The sequence below is a fragment of the Lynx rufus genome, unplaced genomic scaffold, assembly GCF_022079265.1.
Source record: "Lynx rufus isolate CCGP_SWC_20201006 ecotype Redwood Valley unplaced genomic scaffold, mLynRuf1.p SCAF_29, whole genome shotgun sequence".
Classification (NCBI taxonomy): Eukaryota; Metazoa; Chordata; class Mammalia; order Carnivora; family Felidae; genus Lynx; species Lynx rufus.
In genome coordinates, this window is record NW_025814844.1 from 9,617,298 (window position 1) to 9,642,943 (window position 25,646).

The following is a 25,646-nucleotide window of genomic DNA, read 5'->3' on the forward strand; positions in this document are numbered from 1 at the left end:
TCTCCCTCGCCACCTGAAAAATGCCCCCCTCCCCTTTTCTAGAGCTTTTGCCCTGTCCTAGAAACCCAGGCCAAGTCTCCCCACCTCCAGAGGCTTCACTGGCAGACCAAGCCTGTTAATCTCGGCCACAGGCTTTGATTCTGCACCACATCTTTGGCACCCAATAGTAAATGCCATAGTTTTGTGAATCCATCACCCGCCTCTCTCCCCTTAAGTGAGAGGGTGCGTTCCAGAAAGGGTGACCAGGAATATTTAAAGAGGGCCGTAAACACTTTAGTAAATATGCCTTGGCTGCTTGGCTGGAGCTTAGGTGTTGTGACCCTACTCAGAATAATTTCTTTCACTTGTAAATCAGAGCAGCCGCCCCCTCCTCTCCCTTGCTGCTGAAAGCCTGGCCGATATTGACTTACTTCCCTGAAAGACTTGGAAGCTTGGGAGACCACCTGTAACTTGTGGACTTCTATGGTGGGAGGTGGGAGTCAGGAGGCGGGAGCTACCAAAAGACAGAAAACCTCTCCCGTCCCCCTTTTAATTCAAGTGTTCCCTATTAGCTTAATATTTCTTGAACACCCACCTGAGCAAGAGGCCACCAATTTGAATTTTATCTTTAAAAAAAAAAAAAGGAACATTACTGCAGTCCCTGAGCCTATAAATTACTCACCTGCTGGTCGGGACACCCTCCCCCCGCTCTCACAGGGACTGTCTGGGAGGCGTGAGGAGGGGACAGAGAGCCGGGGCAGTAATCTCAAGTGGAGACCCAAAGGCTAACGCTATTGGCGACTGTCCCCAGGCGTTGTCCCCGCGTCTGCTACCCCTGCGCCAGGATGGAGGGGCCAGTTACAACCTAACTGTCCTAAAGTGCCGCGGTGGCCCCCGCCCCCGCAGCTGGGAGGCGAAGGCAGGACGCCGCTGGCTTGCTCTGCGCCGGCTCTGGGCGTGTGCCCCCGCCGCAGCTCCGCGGAGCCTCCGAGCCGCCTGCAAAGGGGGGCGGGGAGCGGCGGCGAGCAGCCCGCGTCTGCGGCTTCCTCCCCACGCCCGATCCTTCTGCGCACAGCCGGGAGGACGCGAGCCCGAGCCTCGTCCCCACGCCGCGGCGCGCGGGCTCCCTGCCCAGCCGAGGTAACTTTTCTGGCCGCCGGAGCGGGGGGATCCGAGGGGGGTCTCCGGCTTGAGAGGCGCGGAGGACGAGCCGGAGGCCGGGGGCGAGGCGCGCGGGGTGCGCGGCTGACGCGTGGCTCCGGCGCCGCACGGCCGCCCGAACTGCGGGAGCCCGGCCCCGGAACCCGCCTGCCCTCCGGCCGGGACCCCCGCGGGGCCGGGCCGAGCCGGTGCGCTGCGCGCCGCGCCGGGGACGTGCCCGCTCCGCCCGCCGCTCTGCAGCATCGGCTGGGCCGGCGCGCGGAGCCTGAGCACCGGCCTCCGGCCTGGGGGCCTCCCCCCGGAGCCCTGGCCGGGAGGGGCGCTCGGTCCCCGCGTCCCTTCTGTACCAATTTGCCCAGATCCCCCGTTTGGGGCGCCATGTTTTAAGTTACCCCTCGGGCCGGGGGCGAGGGAGAGGCGGGCTGCGCGGGGAGGGGCGAGGGACGGGGGCGACACTGCGGCGCCGCCCGGGGCGGCCGGCCGGCCGGCCGGCGGGAGGGGCCCTGCGCTCAGCGCGCCGCGGCTTGCGGGCTCGTCCGGGTTGCCTGGCGCGGCGCGGGGCCGGTAAGGTGCGCTCGGCACAAAGCATCCCCGCTCGGGAGCGGGCCGGCCGCTTTTATGTAACTTGTCGCCTTCCTGGAACTGGGGCGGCGTCCCCCGGACGGCGGCGGGGGCTGCAACCGGCCCCCTGGGGGAGGAGGAGGGAGCGTCCTAGAGAGGTTGCTTCTGGCCCGGCACCTGCGGCGCCCCCAGCCCCGGCCTGAGCTCCCCTTGCCCCCTGCGTTGGAGCCGGAGCGCGGGGAGGCCGAGGGGCGGGGAGCCGCACTGCTCACCTGGCGCTCGAGGGACTGCGAGCGGCCTCGGGAGGTGTCTGCGAGGGCGGCTTTGCGGCGCGTGGGGGTGGGGAGGCCGGGGCTTCGGACCGCGCGAGTCGTGGTCTCAGCCAGTTCCGGGCGGGTGTTTCCCGGCTCCTGCCGTGGGGGCTCGCTCTCTCGGCTTTCTCCTCTCATCTCGCCCTACTTCTTCCCCTCCCCCTTTTCCCTCTCGGATCCATCCCCCGCCAAGTTCATGGCTTCTGCAATGCGGTGGGTGTGGTTACCTAGTAAATTGTAACTGGTCCTTTGCAGTGCGAGCAGTCTGTTCTTTCGGGGGGTTTTATACCTACGAATCCAAAGTTTTCTAGGGTTTTCTCCTCCAGTTGCAGCCAGGGTTAAAGTTGGAAAGAGATTGTTGCAGAACAAACAGAATGATAAAGAAAACATGTGGTATTAATTACGTGTGGAGGCTGGGCTGGGAAATCCTGAGAGGGCCAGGCAGTCCAGCTAATGCACTGCTTCCATTACGTGTTTAAGTTGGTGTTTCAGTGTTTTTACATTAGTCTTGCAGTCCTGCAGAATTGCTTTTGCAGATATCCTGCCTGACCTTTTTGGGGGCTCCTTTTAGGCTCTCTGAGGTGGCTAGGTGTACTGGAGGTTCCCTTCGTTAACATTAACATCCCTGGTGGCAGAGTCTTCACTCTTAGTCCTAAAAACATTCTTTTTAAGTTTTACTCTGATACTGAAAGTCTCAAGGGATCAAACATTATAAAATTACGCTTATACTTGGGAGCCCCGGACCCAGGGCCAATTGCTGCAAATTAAGCAAAGAAGCCCTATTAAGAAACGGGAGCACATCAAGCTTGAGTGAACTCTGGGGAATAAGAGGTGATTTATATCTTGACTCAGTTTTTAAGAAATGCATCTTAATTTTGGTTTCAAACTTAAAAAAAAAAAACTTTAGTTGGCGTAACAAAGTTGTGAAAGGAAATAAAGGCTAGATTGAGAAACCCAACTGTAATTGGTTAATTTCACAAAGCACTGATAAAAATGTCTGAATACCAAAGACTTTTATTTGTATTATAATTTTCTGATGGTTTTGAAAAGCAAAATATATCAGATGCACAAGTTACTGCATCAAGTTTAGCTAATCCACTTCAGGCAAATAATTTTTTGCAAAAAAGGACGTTTTGTGAATGATTTATCAGTAACAAAAAAAAGTAGCCACTTTATTTAATTTGTAATACCCCTTTTAGGTGAAGGATTGAGAAGATACAGGTCAAAAATCAGTGTCTCAGCAAACTGTTTACGTTTAATTTTCAAGCCATTTCTTCGTGAATGTGATTTAGGTTAAAGGCAGTTTTTGTCAATTCCTTACAGTGCTTGGACTTTGGCCAGCTTTGAGTTGTGTTGAAACAGAAGACCAGGGATATATATATATATATATATATATATGTATGTATGTATATTTTTTTTTTACTTGATCAGAAGCTAGTTTATACATACGTTGGTTTTTTAAAATTGTTTGGTCAAATGCACTAGGGGCAGCCCAGATGGAAGAGGGGCAAGGCTTTGTATATCGAGAGATGTGATATTGTCATTATCTTGTGAATCTTTTCTGGATTTACTATATGTGGGATTAAAATATGGCAGGAACTTTTTGTCCAGGGTATTGTCTTACATGTTGTAATCTACATATTCATCTTCTGCTTTAAAAAAGTCTTAAAATTCACAAATTAGAATTCATGTCCTCTCCATGAAGAGAGAGGCTGAAAAATATACATGTTTCTCTTCTGTGAGAATTTGACTCTAATGAAGAGAGAGGCTTCTGATTTACTCGACTGCCCTGATCCTCTTTAATTCCCATAGTGTCTTCCAAGTTTCCAACTACAGTTTCCCCCCCTGAATGTCAGCTTTATTATGGAAGATAGACTTACTATTGAAAACCACGAATCAAATTCATCTTTAGCACGACTTCCTTTTAGAGAGATCTTGGGTGGTACAGTTGCTACATCTTTCAAAAGGCGGGCTAGCTGCTAATTTGTTGGGAATTCATCAGACACTCCTGAGGGTTCTGCTGTCATTTGCCTTGGCTGCAAAGAATTGTGTGCTCTGAAGGGAGAACTGGAGCAGTGAAGTCATTGCCCTGCCTGGTGTTGTGACATCACTATGGCTCAAAGGAAACAAGGGTGGGGCAGGCAAAACCAGACGGTCTGAAGCATCTTGCTGCCTTTAACTTTGCCTGATAAATGAACGAGACTCCTTTCTCAAGTTGAACCGCGCCATAAGGTATTGTGAATTCAAGGCTGTGTAGGAAAGTATGTTCCATAGATCAAAGAAGAAGAGGTTTTTTTGTGAAATAGTAGAACCCATTGAGTATTCCTTTTATGGGGGAAAATACTGTAATCTTTAAAAAGGGTCATTTCAGAAATTATCTAGAGAGCAAGAATAATGAGTCTATATAATTATGTTTATGCACAGAGCCAATATATCTTTTTTTTTTTTTTGCTATTCTTTATACTAAAAGAGCATTCTTATTCTTGCTAAATTTTTGGTTTAGGTAATTAGCGTTGTGTTTTAAAAGTAGCTGTGGTCTATAAAGATAGTGTATTTTCTGGGTAGGCAGTATTCTGATTTATTTTTAAGTGATGTGATTGCAATTGGCAACTGGCAACGATGGAAAAAGCTAGAGATTTCACAAGCTTGCAAGATATCTGCAGTGATTTGGGGTAGTTGATTTCCATTTAAAGTTTTGTTTGGCAAATTATTTTATAATTTAACATTTTAATTCTAACTTAGATTTCTGGTGCACAGATGATCACAGACACATTTCACCCAAATTAGTATTGAATAAATTATAAGCAGAAGTCTGAAATTCTGAAGCTGTAAAGTACATTTCGTGTTTTGATTGCTGAATGCAGTGTGGCGTGAGCATGAAGAAGTGAAGACCTATAGAATGGCTGCAGACCTTCATTGTCTTTTTTTCTGCCTCCCTGGTTAAGATGACTGTCGTGTTTTTCATGTGAGTGTATTATGCCTGTGGAGGCCCTGGGCAGTTCTTAACTGGGTAGCTATTCCAGAGCACATTTCCAAAGCAAGGGGAGGGGGGAGGGAAGCTGGAAATGGGAAGAATAACACAAGTAGAGAAGTTGAAATTAGATACCAGGACTGCAGATCACTTGGTGGAAATGTCTTCGGTATTGCATTTTTAGACCGCGTGGTGATTGGTTAAATTGCACACTTTAGAATGGTAAGCTTCTATTAGTACCAAACCTCTAATTCTTTTGTAATTTGCAGTAGGGAGAAAAAGCTGACAACTTAATTTTTAGATTGCTGACATTTTGATACGCTGTTCTTGTAGCCCTTCCTTACAGACTTAAAAAAAGCAAAGAAGCAGAAAGGTCTGAATTGGACCTAGGAAAAAATGCAGTATGTAACCTGCTTCGTGCGTTTGTTTTTTCTCTCCAGTTTTACTTGAGTGAGCGAGTGCCTGATGTGAGTAGGATCTTCTTTTTCTTGGAGCTTCCTCCCCAAACCAAGTACAGGTCTAAACACTTATAGCATTGAGTAAATACTCTTGGACTTGAATGAAAAATGAGGCCACTTGTGACTTCTGCCTCCCTACAAAAAAAACATTTGAAAAGGCTTCAAAAGCACTGCTGCTTTATTTAAAAATGAGAATTATCGGGCCCGTGTGTGCAGTCATTATTTTTCGTGGCATGATCCTTTTCATAACAAGCTTGCTATTCTGCCCATAGCTTGAATGAGGTAGGATCTGGAGGTTTTCCCCTATCAGAGAAGAGAATACTGCAGGTACCAAGAGAAAAAAAAGAATGGCTTCTTTAAACGGAAGATCTGCAGGCAGCCTGCTTCCTCTCCTGCCAGCTCTAATTGGTGTCATGCAGGACATCAGTGTGGAGGGAATTCTCAGAAGACAAGGAGAGGGATCTCTCTGAGTGAAGTGTGGCAAAAGCTGAAAATGGATTAGGGCTGGGTGACGATCTTGATCCTGACGTCGGACTAAAACAGAAAACGATTTTTCTGTTGTAGATCTCTCCTCTGCGGTCATTTTTGTACATAGCGTTTACATTGTCAAACGGGGAGTTTCTGTGTGTTTCTGCAAGCCCCAAACTTCGTCATTTCTGGGACAAACTTCTGTTTTGGCGTTTTGACGTGTCTGAAATGGGGATGTGACTTAACAGTTATCCTCAGCCATGTGGCAACTTATTTCAGTGATTGGAGCCCGCATCAGAAATTGGAGATTGGAGGTCAGCTGATTGGAAGAAAATCTCGGAGGAGTAATGGCCCTGGGAAGAAATAGTGCCTCACCAATGATATGTAGGAGATGGCTGTGGAAAAGCACAGACCACAGTAACTGAGCCGGCCTGCCATTCAAAGGAGTTGGAAATCTGACCCAGTAAAGAATTTGTAGGAATACCTTGGCCAGATGATTCTGTTTCTATGTACTTATTTATGCAAAGGATACCTAAATATTCTAAGAGTTCTTTAAATAACTTAAATGAGAATTCCAACGTATGAGTCACAGCTCGATTGGTGGAGTGCTGTATAATATGATCTCTTGCAACGAAGGAGGTCCTGAATTTTACAGAAGCTGGTTTGTCACTTCGCTATGCAAAATTTTTTAAATGCTTTATAGTGCTCAGTGCTTATTGATGTGGCTCATTCTGTGTATTAGCATTATGTTTCTTATGTGTATCCCTTTATAGGAAACCTCTATCGAATGATCTTTATCTTCTGTTTTGGTCCTTGGAAGATGGTCGGACTTTGATTGAGATTTGTCATTGAGAAGACATTCCTGATTAGGACACTCCAGAAGTCAACAGGCCTAAATTTAGCTGGAGTGTGGCTTTTACACTAGGGAGTAGTAGGAGACAAGTTGAAGGAGGAAGAGTGGGGCCTGATCGTGGAAGGTTTTTAGATATGAGGCTAAAGAATATTTTGGGCTTTACTGGATAGTGGGGAGCCCATGAGGGAAGTTGAGTAGGGAAGAAGAGTGGCTGGTGATGAATATAAGGATATATTGGAAGAATAGGAGTCTGGAGATAAATGGTCTTGTGTTAATGGCCTAATCCAGAATTTTTCCGAAATGCATTGTAAGGATTTCTCCTCTCAGTGATTGATATTTTGGCAACTCCATGTATTTTTTGTGGTCACATTTAGTCGGAGATCAGTGGCCCACTTTGGGGCTGTTTAGAGTGGAAATTAGATGTTTGGAAGATGGGAAGATTTTCATGCTGCTTATTTATCCTTCCAATTAAAATACCTTTGTTATTTGAGATTTTAAAAATAGTGCTTAAAATGGCTTCGAATATATTCTAAAATCCTGAAAAAGAGAATACAAAATCTCGTCCTCTAAAGACAGCTGCTTTTAATATTTTGGGCAAACATGCTTCTGAAGCTATCTCTTGGAATGTATAATATGCTGTAGCAGAATCGGACAGACTTGGGTTGGGCTCCCAGTCTTGCCGTTTGATGGTTCCGTGACCCGGGTCAGGTCTCCCCTTGGAGTCTGTTTCCTAATTTCTAAAATGGTCTTCATGCTTACATCTCCAGGATATGAGTATTAACTGATAGAACACATGCTAAGCACGACTCATAGTCACTGATACATAAGTGCTTAGTAAATAGCAATAGCTTTATTTTGTGTATGTATGGATTCAGATGGGTACATAATATTTTACAAGAATAGATTTCTAGCTTACACATTAATATGTAACCATTTTCTTTTTTATGTAATAGTATGTCCTGGGAAGCTCTCTCCTGTATACAAATCTATATCTATGTCGTTATTTTTAATGGGAGATAATAATTTTCTTTGGGTCCTATGCAGTAAGGTGAAGGATCATTACCTTAATGAGAGTGGTTATTTGAAGTCTTGTCATCCAGCCCCTCCTCCTCCTGCTATTGCCTGTACTTTTCATCATTTGTCTTGTGGCACACACATCAGAGGGCTGCAGTAAAAACAGGACACTTAAGCAAAATTAAAATCTCGAATGGCAATTGTGTACATCTCAGTGTTGTGTGTGCATATTTAGTTCTAGAACAGTCGGACTTTAGCCATCTGTTTCTTTGTCACAGACGAGGAGTCTGGAGTTCTCTCTTGTCCAGCAAGAGAGTGGATGCGGAAGTGAATACGAGGGAGGCATTTGTGCGGGAGGAGACAAGAGCCCCAAACGGGTTTCATTTCTGTATTTATTGACTGCTCAAGATCTTACACACGTGGTGAACGTGAAGGAAACAATCAGACCGTAATCGTTCACTTGTGTATAAGAAGCGAAGGGTCTGGGGGGCAAATGGAGTTTGCGATCACGGCACGTTGGCCCCAGATGGAAAGTTAATTCCTGCAGGTGGTAAAATAAGTTAACTTGTGATCCCACTACAGTATCTCACTAGCTAACCGGGGGCCCTCTCGCCCTGTGGCGGCGGCTTTCCACCCTAAGCTTTTTTCAAACCCATCTATGTAAGCAGGGCCCATTTCCCCACATTTCTTGATTTCTTTTCACCTGTAACGTGTAGTCTGTTCACAGTGATCTCCCACCAGCACAGCTTAACCTTTAGGTCCCAGGGACCCACGGTCTCCCCACATGCATTCTGGCACATTCCAACAGGCAGCAGACACCACAGCCTATAACTGAACTAGACTCTGAGTTCAGAGTCTAGACACTTGAGAGTCTGGGATAGTCTAGGAGGTGTGGTGGGGGCATCGGGCTTCCAGAGGCAGCCTTGTTCTGACGTCTGAACCGTCCCTTTGTCTTCAGCAGTGAGGGTTAACAAATGTCAGACTCGGTTCACGGATTTCATGCAGGTGCTCCAGGGATGTGGGCCACCCTGTTGTTTTATAGACTAGCCCGTATTTTTGACCCATCTTAGGTTTACTTGAAATCCATCGGGTTTTCCCTACATTCATGTGGCTGAGGCAAATAGCTTTATGGTCTCAAGATGGCGCTAACTGGAAGGGTGCACCTAGACTTCTACTAGGTTGCCATTGTGGAGTCTGAGCTTGAGGATGGCCTGGAAGTTGCTTGGTGATTTGTATCTGGAGTTACATCGTGGAGGGAGAATTCTAGATTTTTGTTTACTTCATGCCATTATTTTGTGCTAATAGGTGCTGACTTTCATGAACTTGAGCTTAAAAGGAATACTGTTAGTGGACAAAGCATGGGGTTGGAAAAAGTATAGAACTGACTGATTTGCTCAAGGCATTTGGAAAGCTCTTCCCCTTAAATCCTGAAATCGAGGTAGCAGTAATTCATGGGGAGGAGCTATGCTGTAGAATAAAATACAGTGAGCTGGAGTAGATATGGGTCGAAACATCTGCTCACCTTCAGTTAAGTAACTTCGGGCAGGTTGCTTCATTTCTCCGGACGATGTTTCCCAGCTGTGAAATGGCAGTGATCATGCCAACCAGAAGGTTGAAATGAGACCTATATATCCCAAGACCTCTAGAGCCATGTGCAATGAGAGTAGGCACATAGTAAACATTTTGCCATTTAAGCTACTTTGTTGTTTGCCTACGTTGCTTGTTCCTAGAGACCTGTTAGGAATTGTGAGCCTCCAAAGCTAAATCTGCAAGAGGAGTATGGAATTTGGGGAGCATTCCACCTCAAACTCCATAATCCTAAAAGATGACCCTCAATGAGGCTATAGACTTTTGTCAAATTTGCAACTCCAAATGACAGCTGTAGGGGTTTGCAAGGAATTAGCCACGGTGGCTTTCAAATTTTCATGTGTAACAGAACTAGTGGGGGATTTGTTAAAAAGCAATTTCTAGGGGCGCCTGGGTGGCGCAGTCGGTTAAGCGTCCGACTTCAGCCAGGTCACGATCTCGCGGTCCGCGAGTTCGAGCCCCGCGTCAGGCTCTGGGCTGATGGCTCAGAGCCTGGAGCCTGTTTCCGATTCTGTGTCTCCCTCTCTCTCTGCCCCTTGCCTGTTCATGCTCTGTCTCTCTCTGTCCCAAAAATAAATAAACGTTGAAAAAGCAATTTCTAGGGATCTGTCCATAGTTCTCACTCAGTAGATCTGGAGCTGTGTCCAGGCATCTGTATGTCCCAACGGGTGCTTCAGTGGATATTAATTCTGTGACCCCTGGACTGCATTTTGTGATTGCTATCTTACAGAATCTTTCTCGACAACTCTCTAGTTTATTGGCTTTTTTTCTAGTGAATATGTAATCTGGAAAGGTAATGCACTAAATAGTACTAATGTTTGAGAGAATGCTCTGCATAGAGAGCCCTGCCTCGTTTTCACTGTGGCTGGTCTACTGCTTAATCCCTCTTGTGGCCCTAGGAAATTAACTTACAAGACTAAGGAAGTTAGGATTAAAGGTTAGTTTTCTTATCTGTTCAAACAGGATGGTGGTAGTTCTGTAGCATACATGTCGGGAATATTAACTGAGTAAGTAAAAATACGTGGCTCAGTATGTCTTCGGTTGGGTGAATTTTCTTTCTTTTAAAATAGAGTACAATCAGTGGAGAAGATACGCTTCCATGAGTAAAGGTGATTCTATTGATCAAAATCATACTTAGCTATTTGGGTTTTATAGATATTTTTAAGCTGCTATGAAGTTCTTCTATATGTGAAAATTAAAAGCTTTGTGCAAATGTTACCATTTTTAGTGGTATCATATAAATGGTAAATGGCCCGATTACATAATGATGCATGTTAATTAGCACTAGTTTTCTATATTCCTGTCCAAGAAGGACATACTTTTCACTTCCCTATGTACAGAGGCAACAAAAGCCAGTTGTGTCTCATACTTACGTTACATCACTTTCTCAGGATCTAAAGATGAATTCCAGAGGGAGTTTCCAGACCTTGGAGCTATAGTTGCAGTGCAGCTTGAAGGGTCTTAAGGAGCTTTCCTGACAGCATGGCTCTTGGTATAGAGAGGCAGCAAGTGAGATGGGTTGTTTAACCATCTTCAGACATTGACTTTTCTCCCTCTCATCGCTATGTCTCCAGATGTCACCAAACTTGCATCTTGGAACCACCTGTAAGAGTGCCTGAACAATTAAGATCATATATGGGAAGGGTAAAGGCTGGCATATACAGATATCAGTAAATTAAATTTCATAATCTCTTTTTCTACTTAATTTCCAATGAAATGTTCCTCTGAAACATTTACTAGTTTTACCGGCTCACCATCGTACCTGTTATTTCCACCTGCTCTTATTTAAGAGTTGGCTTTCAACCTAGTGATCTCCTTGCCCGCAACTTCCTCTGGCTAGAATCGTAAACCACCTTCTGTGGACTTCTAGAGTACCAAAGAGTCCATGTTGCTGGTCAGATCAAACACAGCCCCCTGAACGAGCCCCTCCACTCTGCCCTTGGCAGCTTTCCACACTCTGTGTCTCAGTGAATATTTTAACTGTCCTCCACGGTGAATCCAGGTCTTCTCCACCCGGGCCAACTTCTGTCCCAACTATTCCTTCTCCAAATGACTCCGGCTCCAGTGTCTGGCAGCCTAAAGAAAGAAGCAAAACAAACCAACCCCGTCTTTTGACTCCACTTCCTCCTCCAGCTTATTGCCCGTGTTTCTTTTCAGCTGCTTGGCGGTGAGCCAGACTTCTTTGAAATTATGATTTGTCCAAGCAGGATGCTCATTTGGCAACAGTGATAGTTAATTTTAAGACTCCCTCTAACGTATACCAAAATACACATCTAGACTCTAAAGACCGGTGATGTGCGCCAAAACACGGCACTTTGAGCCTTTGTAAAGTTTTGCTCCTTTATTCGTTTGTTTACTCCACAGATACTTACGGAAGGCTCCTTATGAACCTGGTACCTTGCCTGGTGCTAGGATTACAGCACTGAACAGGACAGAGCAGACCTATGCTTTCCTGTTCGCCCTGGATTTTAAGCAGGGGGACAGGCAATCAGCAAATAAGTGTGGTTACAGAGAATGATGAATGCTCTGAAGCAGGACCAGATCACAGACTGTGGGTGTAGAGGACTACTTGAGATACTATCATGTGGGGACTTTTAACATTATACAAAGTCCTTTCTGTTCGTAGCCCTTCTCTTTGGGTGCGACACCAATTCTCCGTTGTAAGTGGCCCGGGGGCAGGAACCGCATCTGTAATCATCCTGTGTCGTTTCATTCAGCCATGTCAGTGCTGAATTAATAGCTTTCACTCTTGTCACGCCTTTCCTGTGCCTACCTTTCCGGTGCTGTTATTTTGACTGTGAATACACATTCTCTTCTTTCTCATTTAGTTTCTTCTCCTGTCCCACTCAGGTGTCGACCAACTGTGAAACTAATGACGCTTGTTACTTAAGTTTGAGTTCGACATTTTATAATCTTAAAGAACATCCCCCAAATCCGTAAAAGCTTTTGCGCTTACAAAACCTACATCTGCCTCTGAGCCTAACCCACTTTCAGCTGCCCCTTTGCTGAGTTCTGCCTGCAACTCTGGTTAACGGGATCCAGAACCTTGGCCGTGTCCCAACTCATTCATGTTCTAAAGTATCTCACGGGTATACACGGCAGACATTCCAAAGGCTTGTGTTTATGTGCAACTTGGCTGAAAGAAGCCCCTGAACCTCTCTGAGCAAGAGCTCTAAATTTACAGTAACCTCTTCCTTCTTCCCATAGAATTATGATGACGAGGTGTGTAATTGATGTGAAAGCACTCTTCCAGCTGCGAGGATGCATACGATAATAATCAACAGTCTTGGTAGGGAGTTAGGATGGCAAACGTTAGGGGAAGGAACATGTTTGACTTCTTTCCTGCTCTGCTCCCACCGTTCTGTGCCTTCACTTGCTCTGCTCACAGTGGAATGTATGCTGAGTACTCACTAAAGGCCGGCACCGTGCAGGTGTCAGCAATAGAGCAGGAGGGAAACGAACAGCAGTACTGACTCTCCTGGGGCTGCCTGTCCCCCAGGGCACAGAGATAAGTAATTGCCTGCTTGGCAGTTCCCATCCGCCATGACTGGTGCGTAGTAGGGGAATTGGGGCACTAAATGAGACAAAGGAACCTCACCTACGCAGACTTGGGTGTGTAGTCCTGGAAGGAGAGGACAAGATGTCCGACCTAAGACCTGAGCACCGTGACCTAGCATGGGCGTGTGACAGAAACAAGGGAGGGCTGTCAGGGTCTAGGGTAGGCTAGGAGGGGGTGTTTGAGGTGACTGGGAATCCTGTACAGAAGCCGAGAGGAAAGCGGGAGCTGAGTCACTTCAGGGAATTGAAGGAACTTGCCTCTGGCTAAGAAGCAGGATGGGATCCAGGGATAGTAGGGAGAAGATAAGATGAGCTTTGGAGGCCACTAGGTCAGCGTTCAGGGCCCCATGAGCCATCACCTGGTGGGTGGTACAGAGGCAGTTGCCCTGTTGGAGGATGTGGTCAAATGTGATTTTCAGAAAAGTTACTTTGGCTCTCGTAGTAACCTGGGGAATTTACTTTTTAGGGGACGATGTATCAGTTGTAGTTAAAATGACTGTTTTTGAGTCATTTGAGTGAACAAATGAATCAATAAACTTAATAAGTCCTGACTGCACGGCCGTCTAGATTCATAACTTTGGGAAATACTTAGCCTTAAAAATTTCACTTCGGTTTTCTATAAACTAGGAATAATCACACTTCACAATAAATCTGCCCTTCCAGGAACCCTGTAAGTCCTTTACACGTTAAGTACTCACTGCCCAGGGAAGAATTCAGGGTAGTTTGAAGTAAGGACATGGTCCTGGAGATGGAGGGAAGTGAGTCACTCGGGGAAAGTGTTGAGGAGGTGGGACTTAGGAGGTGGAATTGGGACGCTAGGTGATGCATCAGGTTGGGGAGGTGGGGGAGAGGGGAGTGGCCCCACTTACCGCTCCTGAGCTTACATCCACCAGGGGGAGCCCTGGGGTGATGGTGGGGTTAGTGACGGTGGCACAGTCATCAGGAGTTGGGCCCAAGGGTCCTGTGGGACCTCCAGGAAGAGATGTCCAGGAGCCTTTACACAGGAGTCTGCCCACTGGAGAGGTCCAGCTTCAGGGTCAAGACTCGGAGTCATTAAAATAGGAAGGTCATTAAAGCCGGGGAAGATGAGTGCAGTATCCTACAGAGAGGACGTCGGGGAAATGTGTTTCAGGAAGAAGCAGTGTCCCGGGCTCCTGAGTACCCAGGAGATCCCGTTCCCGAAACAATTTTGCATTTAGTGGCCTCGAGGCTGGCCAGCTCTCAGTCAGGAGCCCAGAGAGGTGCCCATTTCCCTGCTCTCATTTCTCTCCCCGGCCCAGGGCGTCCAAGGGTGGGGTGGACTGCAGTGGGTTCAGGAGAAGAGGAAAGTAAGGAAGTAGGAGAAGCGCACGCAGTTGCAGGGCTGGGTTAGCTGGGTGCTCATAGAAAGACTGGAAGCATGGGCTATGAGGTATGAGACACCCTATGAATTTCTGTCCACAGTGTTTTATTCTTTTTAAAGAAGTATATTGAGAAGCAAAGGTGACATTGCTAAAAATACCACCTATGTAGAGAAGGGGCTGTATTTAAAATTGTGACAGGCAGCTTACTTTAAAGCACTGAGCATAGATTTGCCGTGTTTTCTTTTATACAGCCCTATTCTGTAGACCGTGAAAGGTTCTAATTTGAGAAAAGTGCCAGAAAAGTGATGACGGCCTTTTCATCCCCTTCATTCGCCCCCTTTTCTCCTCGTGATAACAAATGATTCTACGAGGGGTAAAATATTCTTGATCCTAGCTAAACAGAAGTGCTGCCTTTTACTCAAAGGTGAATGTCAAGACGACCCACGGATGGTGAAGGAACCCGAGGATGCTGGGGTAGGGTTGAGGATTCTTTTCTGAAAACAGTGCAAAATATTTCGGATCTGCAGAAAGGTTGAGGAATAATATGGTGACCCCCTGTGTACCCACCGTGCAGCTTAAGAAGTAGAACAGAAGTGCTGGATCTTGCCAAGCTCTCCTTCACAGTTGTGCCTTCCTCCCTCCCCTGAGCGGCCATTTTTCTGGATTTGTGTTTAGCCTAATGATAACCGTTCTTTAGTCCTTTCCACTTATGATTTATAGTATCACCAAATTACTTGTGGTATTGTTTTTAATGTTTAAGAAACAAATGATGTGCTGTATATATCCTTTAGCAGCTTGCTTTTGTCAGCGTTCCGTTGTGTTCGTGCACATTGACATCTGTCGTATTCTACGGTGTGTTTCTTGGTGGGGATCAGATGCGTTAGCCAGTGTTCGTGGCTTCCTTACTCATCCTGGAACAGGGTCATGCTTCCACCTCAGAGATGTGGTACTTGCTGTCCCCTCAGCCTGGAACATTCTCCAGCAGCATAGTTACCCAGCTTGCTTCTGGCACGTAAGCCCCCCACCACCTCGCTTTCCATCCAACACTACCTGTTCCCTTCCTTGCTGACATTTCTTTATATTAAACATATTTTACTTATTTATGTTTCTCGTGCATCTGCCCCACCCAGAGAATATCAGCTTCGTGAGGACAGGCCTTCTCTAGCTGTTTTGTTCACTGACATAAACCCCAGCTCTTAGAACAGTGCTGAGCACATAACACGTGCCCAGGACATATTTAAATGAAGGAGTTGTTTAAAATATGATGTGAGACCATCTCATGAATTTATGAAGGAGAAGTCTAAGTCAATCTGTAACGTTTAGTGGCTCTGGTTTAGTTACAAGTGATTTTAACTTTAAATTGTAAGTATAACCTTAAAAAAGTGAGATCGTCTGATGAGAAAACATGCCCGTATGGCCTGCGGGATGATTCCTGGGATGTAAAAGAATTGGTATGTGTGCCAGATCAAGACATACGTCACTGAGCAGTGTCATGCTTCCAGAGTGACAGTTGGGTTCCAGTCATTTTCGATTAACTTGACTTGGTATTCTTGGTGGCTCGTTAGAATGTCGTAATTTACCCCCTCCTTAAGAATTAGCACTTGCGCGTTGTCAGTACCTTCCCAGACATACCATCTGGCCTGCCCCCTTTTTCCCCTTCCAATTTTAGCACCGTCTAAGGTAAACAGCTTTTTTTTTTCCTTGCCAATGAATATTCCATTGTCTTGTAATTTAGAAAATCATTTGTACATCTCTCATGTTCCCTCTTTGTGCTGGGAAAATCAAGGTGCAGTTGGTTTTTAATTCTGAGCTCTTCCGGGAAATATCAAGTAGATAAGTGAGGTTTTGATTAGGCATGCATTCTAATGAAAGCAAACTGAATGATAATTTTTCATTTGGAATACAGTAGGAGGTAGAAAGGTATAAAGCTGTTTGTATTTTCACAGCTGGCAAAATCAGCCACAACTTAAAGAATTTCTTATCCGAAAGAAAGTTCTCATTACTGCCTGATTTCTGTTTCTTTATAGGAGATTTAATTTTTCTCTAAATCTAAGTATCGTGTCTAGAGCACAGGAGGGCGGCAATCCGGAATTTCTTTCTGTCTAGGTCCAGATACTTGGCATCAGTGAAGTGGAATGGGCTCTCTTCGTTCTTCAGTTTGTTTTCAATTACAGTTGACCTTTGAACAACACCGGTTTGAACGCAGGTCTACTTCATGTGGATTTTTTTCGGATAGATATAGTACAGTGTGTTCTGATTTGCTTAATATTTTCTTCTCTCTAGCTTTATTATAGGAATGCAGTACGTAATACGTATTACAGAATCATGTTAAATCACTGTTTGTTATTGGTAGGGCTTCAGTCAACAGTAGGCTATTAGAACCAAAAGTTATACACAGATATCCAGCTGTAGGGGGTGGATAACCCTCATGTTGTTCAAGGGCAAACTGCATAATCCTTTTTTCTTGATGCCAAGAGTGACTTATTTCTTCACGAGGCTCTGAGATTAGTGTGAGTTGAGCATGTCCGGTTGATAAAGGACGGCTGACTGATATGATGCCAATTTAGATATTCTGACAACTGACGATGTGGGAGTCCCACACCCCCCATAACCGTTCCTCATGAAGTTCTTCAGCTGATGGCCCACAGGATTAGGTTTGCCCAAGACATTCAAGTGTTCCACCCCTTAGGGTCCATCTGCGGTTGGCTTCACAGAGTCTAGGATGCCTGATGGCCACCGCGACTCCATTTGAAGCCATTATTCTTCAGCGTGGGCTTTAGTCAGGATTCCATCTCAGGCCCGGGTCACCAAAGCTGGTGTTTTGAAGCTCTCTTTAAAGAGACTGTGCGGACCTAGATCATTGTTTTTCTGGCTTTCTCGTGAAATGGAATTGTCTGGTGAAACAGTCTTGTTTCTTGGTGTTCTTTTATCTGATATAGAAAGGAAGATGAAGTTGAAAACATTTCAGTAGAAATACTAGCTTCATTATGATCCTCATAAGCCTTAAATATGCATCGACCATTTCTCCTATAGAAAGTATCTTTTTTGGAAGAGGTAACTAGAGACACTGACTGCAACGGTTTTAATGCATCTGCCTGATAGAGAAGTTGATTGAGTGGTAAAGATGTCAATTTAGGTATTCCTTAATAATGCAAGATTTAGAAGGCCTGTGTGCTCGCAGATCATTCTCTTCATGTTTTGTATTATATATGTAATACCTATATAATAATTGTACATATGTATTCTGGCTATAATATATTTATATGTGTTATAATTAGTGCGGGAGTTTGGGATCAGATTTGTGACAGGCAGTTCATTGTCTCTATCTATCATACAACATGTATGTTTAGTCCCAGCTCAGTCACTGTTTTCTTTTTTTTTTTTTTTAATTTTTTTTTTCAACGTTTATTTATTTTTGGGACAGAGAGAGACAGAGCATGAACGGGGGAGGGGCAGAGAGAGAGGGAGACACAGAATCGGAAACAGGCTCCAGGCTCTGAGCCATCAGCCCAGAGCCCGACGCGGGGCTCGAACTCACGGACCGCGAGATCGTGACCTGGCTGAAGTCGGACGCTGAACCGACTGCGCCACCCAGGCGCCCCTACTGTTTTCTAACAGTGCAGTCATGAGCAAGTTCTTGAGTTTCTTTAAATATTTATTTATTTATTTACTTACTTACTTACTTATTTATTTAATTTTTGAGAGAGAGAGAGCGAGTGAGCACATGATCAGGGGAGCGACAGAAGAGAGAAAGGGAGACAGGATCCGAAGTAGGCTCTGGCTGACAGCAGAGAGCCCGATGCGGGGCTTGAATTCACAAACAGTAAGATCATGACCTGAGCAGAAGTCGGATGCTCAACTGACTGAGCCACCCAGGCGCCCTCTTGAGAGTTTCTTTACCACGGTTTCTTCACCTGCAAAGTGTGAATGGTAATACTAGCCTTGGGTTTATGTGACATTTATGCGCATGTGCATATCCAAAACGGGAACTGTAGTAAAGCTGGCCTGATTGTGTTGTTATATGGGTTATTAATATTACTAATACTTCATAGAGTTGGATTCAAAATGTGAGTTCATGGAACAGCGCCGATCCACGTGAAAGCTTTCCTAGGCCATGCTGTTGCTCTCGGACAGACTCATTGCTTTGGTTGTCTGACTCCTACGCTGACCACCCAGGCCCCTGGGCTGTCCAGCCCTGCTCTCCTTGGGCCCAGCAAGGAGCAAATGTTGAAAGGGCATCAAAGAAGGGGAACTTATGTCACTTGGCTGCTCTCATCATTTCATTTCATTTTGAATGGAATACAATGAAGTGTGGCATATCAGTGCTAAAACTGAGTTCCCTGCAATGCATGATTAAAAGTGAAGAATTGAAATAGACTAGACAGGTGATCTCACCGTGTTAACATTTGTCGTGTGCATCTTTCAGTCTGACCAGCACCTGCTCCCTTTTGCTCCAGAGAATTGCTCCTGACTCCTTTGTTGTGATTATCTGGGACTGCCAATCCAGGCTGCCTGCTCCCTGGCTACAGCGGTAGGCTGGGTACCCAGGCCTTGTCTGTCACGCTTCTCCGTTCCAGCCATGTGATCGGGCCAGCTCAGCAGATCCTCCCAGGACGTGTCCACAGATAGAGTGAAGGGGCCTTAATTTTCCGAGCGGTGGAGATAGAACAGTGTGGCCTCCTTGCATGGCCCAAAGGGCATCGAGTCAAAAGGAGACATGAGATTATATTTTAGCAACATAGAATCCCTGATCTGCCCTGTTTCCTGAAAATGACCGATGGAAGCAGTTTGTTTATATTTGTTAATTAAGGATGGCAGGAAAGCAGCTGTCAGCAGTATAATATTGTAGTTAAGAGCCCAGCCAATTACTGTCTGTATGACCAGAGGAAAGTTAAATAACCTCTCTGTGCTTCAGTTTCTTCATTTGGGAATAGTGATAATACCCACTCCATAGGTTTGTTGTAAGAATTAAGTAAGCAAATATATTTAGAGATATCTGTATATATACACATACACATATGTATTTGTAGGGCATTATAAAAATATATACATATTTTTAAGATCCTTTTTATTTTAATCCAAAAGCTTTTAAAACAAAAAACCTAGTAAGGGCATGATCTTGGACAACCTTTCTCAAAGAAGACAAACTGATAACCAGCAGGTATTAAACTTTAAAAATTGAATATATCTTGAAAATTAAATGGGGAAGAATTGCATTTTACTTTGCAAAAAGATTGTACCTAACCCTTTTAGGCACAAATTTATGTGTACATTTATCTATAGCAGTTTGAGAGTATCAGTATGTTTGACTTGGAGTGTTGGTTTATTGTTTCGATTGACAAAAAAACCCGACTCAAGTAGTTTGAGGAAGGAAAAAGAGAATTCGTCAGGAGGAGGCTGTGGTGGTCTAGAATCAGAGGAAGGCATGGGGGCAAAACGGAACTTGGAGAGATCCACTTTAAATAGCTTCTGTCCAGAAACCATTGTGGGTGATGTTTGGCTCAGTAGCCACATCCAGCGCCGTTTCATGTTCTGTGACGTCCGTTTACCGGTTTGTGAAATCGGAATGTATGGAAACCGTTGCCTTCGTGGTAATTGTGGCCCGTGTAGAACGTACACAGACCTGGCCTCGTGGAAATTTTAGTGGGTATCACTCCTTCTGTATATCCCTGCTTGCTTGACCTGTGATGCTTTTGAGATTGGGTCCTTGTTCTTTCAGTCTTGAAATACAGTGATTTGTATTGTGATTTGTGGTGCACTGAAGTAAAATGGAAAACTTGTCTATTGTGTCTACGGCTTTGCTTTGTTATGTTTCATTGTTTACTATTTGGCTCCTCGTGGGATGACTTTTAGGAGCGATGTTAGTTTTTCGTGGTTTCAAATCACTGAATGTAGACATGGGTCAGAAACCAGGGGAATAGATGTGTTCTAAAGGCTTTGAACTCTAATGACATTTTATGGTGAGCAGGCTGATGAAAGCACTTACGTGTTTTTGAAGTCGAGCACAAAACAATGAAACCTACAGCCTCGAAAAGAGAGTCTATCGAGTATGACTTGCATGAAAAATACCTTTTATCCAGATCACCATTTATGTCCACAGATATTACATTGTTTGTGTTATTCTACTGTAACTATAAACTTCTGTTTGGTATTGAAAGGAGTAAATGTTTCTGTTCTACAAAGATAACCCTTTTAGTTACGGTCAACAACCTCCTGAGATGCATTGTTTGATAACGTTTAATTGTGTTCTTGCTACAAGTTCAATTTTTGTTTATATTGTATATTATGATTAAGGCTTTTAATGGCTGATGTTGAGACTAGTTGTCAATATTTCAACGTCTTGTGACTAAGGTAATCACAGTGATATTGAGTGCCACCTAAATTGTTTATACTCATCCACTTATTCACCAGATTTTTTCATGAGAACCTATTATATGTCATGCACTTTACTACCTAGTGGTGAGCAGAAACCAGAAAATTTCTGCCCACATGGAGCTTATGTTCTAGTCAGATTTTCTGCTATCTCCTCTTAGGCTGCAAAATCCTTGTTAGGTAGGTATTATGCCCAGTCTCTAAGTTCTGAGTGCAGGTTTGAGCTTTAAACTCTTTGAACCTGGGAGGTGAGGGAGGGAGGGAGGCATGGGTGACATTACCTGGAAGAGAAATAATACAAAAGCTAATTAGTGTCGCATTTTCTCATTGTGTTCCCCTAAGTGATGAATGTCAATAAGAGTGTTATTCTGTGTAACACAGATGGGGAGAAACTAGTTTAAAGTGTTACTGTTTTATTATTTAAAAAAATTTTTTTTAATGTTTATTTTTGAGAGAGCGAGAGAGAGAGAGAGAGAGAGAGAGAGAGAAGGAGGGAGGGAGGAAGAGGAAGAGAGGAGGGACAGAGAGAGAGGGAGACACAGAATCCGAAGCAGGCTGCAGACTCCGAGCTGTGAGCACAGAGCCTGCTACGGGGCTCGAACTCACAAACCGTGAGATCATGACCCGAGCTGAAGCCAGACGCTTAACCGGCTGAGCCACCCAGGCGCCCCTCTGTTTTATTATTAATCAGATTTCACATATTAGTTATTAGATATTTTTTCTTCAAATAGGATTTTTACCATGGAAACGTTGGGTTTAAATTCCTGGAAAATATTTGAAGTGAATTTATCTTTAATTTTTTTATTTGATTGGCAGTGACCTTCATAACTAATATTCATACAGAAGATAGATGATTATACTTTGGCCTTTCCTAGCCAGGAGATTTTTAACTCCTGGGGAGTTGCTTAACCATCCCGACCTCTCTCCCTTCCTTTCTCGTAAGAGGCAGGCAGCTTGATTGTCTCTCCTAGATTAATAGTCTGTGACTCAGAAACATGTCCAACTGACACAACTCAGAGATAAATCTGTCAACCTAGTTGATTTGACCTTGATTATTTGTTCCATGACTTGAAGCCTGTTTCTTCTGGGGGCATGTCTGGTTTGACACCCTTGAAATGTTGTCAGTTACCGTGTCTTGCCGTTAGTTGGTATGTCGTGAAGCCCAAACAGTGAAGGTGGAGATGCGGCCACAGGTCGTGGCAAAGACCCTTGACTCGCCTCGGAAGACTGAGCAGTCTCCTTGCAGAGCAGCACTCGCCGCTTTGATCCACGCAGATGTTCTGGGTTTTGGTTGTCCTCACCAGCATTTGCATTGCTGTGGACGAGGAGGATATTCGTCATTCTAGTGATTTCCATGAAAATTGACCAGTGTACAGCTTGTGGGGTGACCAGCTACTGGAGGAAAAGTTATTCCTCAGCTAAATCCACCTCAAAGATAGAGGGAAGGCGTAAAGGCTTTCTATGGGGAAACAAAGCCTGTGTGCTGGATGGACCTCCCAGCTGAAAATGAAGAAAATCCTACCTTCACCTCTGGCAGAGGTCCTACGGTGACTCAGTGAGGAGACCTTGCAAAGGTGTCTTCAGAGCCCAGTTCATGACTCCAGGGGTGGGGGACACCGAGCTGGTGGCTTCAGCACTGTCTTTTAGGAAAGGCATCCAACAGTTCCATAGGAACCGACCTTTGCTATTAAAACCTACTTGGGGGCTCCTGGGTGGCTCAGTGGGTTAAGCATCCGACTTTGGCTCAGGTCATGATCTCACAACAGTTCGTGAGTTCAAGCCCCGCGTCAGGCTCTGTGCCGACAGCTCGGAGCCTGGAGCCTGCTTCGGATTCAGTGTCTCCCTCTCTCCTGCCCCTCGTCTGCTTGCACGTGCTCTCTTTGTCTCGAAGATAAATAAATACTGGGAAAAGAAACGCATAAAACCTATTTGGCACTTTGTTTATTGAGGCCTAGCAGTTCTTGGTTACAGGTGATGGCTAAGTGACTATTTGCCTGAGGAGTTTGGAAAAGGAGAAAAATGGGAGACGAGATGGACACGTCAGAAGTAATTGAGGGGTTGGGTGGGCAGAAAAACAAGAGGGTTTCGTCGTCATCGATCTCCCCCTTCCTTTACTGGAAGTGGCGCGGAGCAGTTTGACAGGCTGGGAGGACGTCCTCGCACGTGTCTGCACCTGTACGGGGCGGACGAGCGGGCCCGCGCCGCGTGGACCATGTTCGCTGGGAACGTGATGTGTGCTTTCACCGCAGAACAACTGTTGAGGGTTTGTTGTTGTTTCGGTCATGTTTTCTTCTCCTCAAAGCTTCGCGTGGGTCGTTTTCCCTGCAATTTTTCTCTCTTATCAACCCTATAATTTTATTGTAATAATTCACTGTGGGATGTCACTTGACACACAGCCGAGCCGACGTCTTTGCGGAGCATAACAGATTGCCTGCTAATTTGCCAAACAGACGGGTTCAGACGCTTTTTCGTGAGCTGCCGCTTATTCTTTGAAACTTCTGAGATCCTCGTACCAAAAGAAAAAGTTGGAATCGTCCCATTCGAATACTCCTTTTTGTCTTCAAATATGCGTCCACGTAGAAGGACGTTTGTTGTGCCATCATCCCTCAGTTGAGAGCACGGGGAAACCCTAAACGACAAGGGGAAGCCAGTTGCCTGAGTGTTTACATCCCTACAGTGGCCACTGGTCACTGTTAAACATTAGGGGTTAGTCTCATCCATCTAGTAAGGAAACTGTTAAGAAATCGTATTCACGCTACGCTGCTTATTCGTTAGTTCATTCAGCAAATATTTCCCGAGTGCCCGCCGTTGAGTGCCAGGCATCATTCTGAGAACTGAAGGTAGAGCAGCGAACGAGCCAACAAAAGTCCTCGCTGTCCCGGCGGTTGCACTGTAGTGGCGAGAAACCGAACGTAAACGATACATTAATACAGAATGTGCGAGGTCTGAGAAGGGTCACGGAGCCAACAAAGCCGGGAAGAGGAATCGGAAGGGCAGGTTGAAATTCTGGAGAGCTTTAGGGGAGGCGCTGCGTGGGAGCCGAGCCCTGGAGGGGGCGGAGGGGAGGCCATGGGTGTCTGTCTGTGGGAAGAGCACTCCAGCCTAGGGTGTGAGGTGGCGATGGGCCTGGCGGCTTTAGTTGCTCCAAGGACGCAAATATGGCCGGAACGGAGAGAGGGAGAGTAATAAGGTGGGAGGTCAGGGAAGAAATGGGGCCGCGCGTGGCACAGCTTTGGCTTCCCCCTAGTGCGATGAGAAATGTTTGGGGGCTTCTGAGCAGAGCGGTCCCCTGACCTGAGCTTCGACCTGACCTTCTGTCTTAAGACATGAACTCTAGGGGCGCCTGGGTGGCTCAGTCGGTTAAGCGTCCGACTTCGGCTCAGGTCATGATCTCACAGTTCGTGGGTTCGAGCCCCGCATCAGGCTCTGTGCTGACAGCTCAGAGCCTGGAGCCTGTTTCATATTCTGTGTCTCCCTCTCTCTCTCTCTGACCTACCCCTGTTCATGCTCTGTCTCTGTCTCAAAAATCAATAAACATTAAAAAAAAAAAATTTAAAGACATGAACTCTAGAAGATGTGTAAAGAATAGATTCTGTGGGGAGGTGAAAGGAAGGCCAGAGAGAACAGTTAGCTCAATACAGTGATCCAGGGGAAGGAGAAGCTGTCTAGAGCCATGAGACTGGTTAAGCTCTTCGAAGACTGAGTGTAGGTAGAGAAGAGCAGAGCTCTAAGGATTGAGCCCTGTCATACTCCGGTGTCTACAGACCCAAGAGCAGTTGGGTAGGGGGAAAACCAGGAGCCTGGTGTCGGGAGTCCTAAAGGAGAAAGCGTTTGAAGAGGGAGATGGTGCCTGTGCCCTGTGTCGCTGATAGAAAAAGCAGGGTGTGGAGCCATGTCTAGAAGATGTTTGCCTTTTGTTTAAAACAGGGGAGCTGGGAGACATCTTTGTGCTTGACAACTGAGTGTCTGGTGTGGGGGGGATACTCAAAAACCTTGACCTTGTGTCCTCCATAGAGGCACAGTGGGGCTCCAGTAAGGTGAGAGGGAGACTTTGAGTTTAAAAATCACAGGAGGGGCGCCTGGGTGGCTCAGTCGGGTAAGCGGCCGACTTCGGCTCAGGTCGTGATCTCACGGTCCGTGAGTTCGAGCCCCGCATCGGGCTCTGTGCTGACAGCTCAGAGCCTGGAGCCTGTTTCAGATTCTGTGTCTCCCTCTCTCTGACCCTCCCCCGTTCGTGGTCTGTCTCTCTCTGTCTCAGAAATAAATAAACATTAAAAAATTTTTTTTAAAAATCACAGGAAAGTGGGTAATGGGCATTGAGGGCACCTGCTGGGATGAGCACTGGGTGTTGTACGGAGACTAATTTGACAATACATTTCATATTAAAGAAAGAAAAATCAGTTAATTTGGGGGTGCATATAAGCTGTTACTAATTTCTAATTCTTCAAAACATTTAAGCTGAGAGCAACTACCACGTGTCCCTTCTTTTTTCTTTCCTTGGCACTTTGAGTAGATCTTCCTGTGGGATCATGACAGGCTCTCACCCTGTCAGACTCTCAGATCGTACTTGGTGCATGCTCTTCATCCATTCACGCGCTCACAAACATTGAGTGCATAATTGTGCCAGGGATTGCTTGAAATGTTGGACGGCGGAACCGTGAACCAAATAGACAAAATGATACTGCTGGTCTTTGATACCCAGCCCTCTTCCCTCACAACTAATCCCTGCTTGATTTATGGAGCCATATGGATCTTAGAGATTCTAGTAAAATATTGTTCATACGCATCTGGCTTAAGACTCTTCCAGCTCAAGGCTTCCTTGAAGCCTAACTCTAATTTATGACACTGTTTCTGTGAAAAACAGGATTGTTGGCTCTCAACAACCATTTTACAAGTAGCATTTTAGAAATAATTAATTGGCAAGTGGGACCTCCCCTTACTCTACTTTAGCCATTCTGATCAGCTTTTGTGCAATAATCAACCCTTGGTTACGTCTGCTGATAGAAATAT

General features: G+C 45.5%; 1 protein-coding gene across 7 annotated transcripts in view; it reads left to right on the top strand.

Annotated features, from left to right (window-relative positions):
• Positions 1-1,006: 1,006 nt before the first annotated feature.
• The window catches only part of EPB41L3 (erythrocyte membrane protein band 4.1 like 3), a 146,183-nt gene continuing 121,543 nt past the window's right edge, over positions 1,007-25,646 (top strand). For 6 of the 7 annotated variants that reach the window (XM_047090304.1, XM_047090306.1, XM_047090309.1 and 3 more), the window contains exon 1: positions 1,018-1,119. The gene's annotated coding sequence lies outside the window, so the exon portion shown is untranslated. Of the gene's footprint in view, positions 1,120-25,646 lie in introns of all 7 variants that reach the window. The other variant, XM_047090310.1, reaches the window with a different exon arrangement.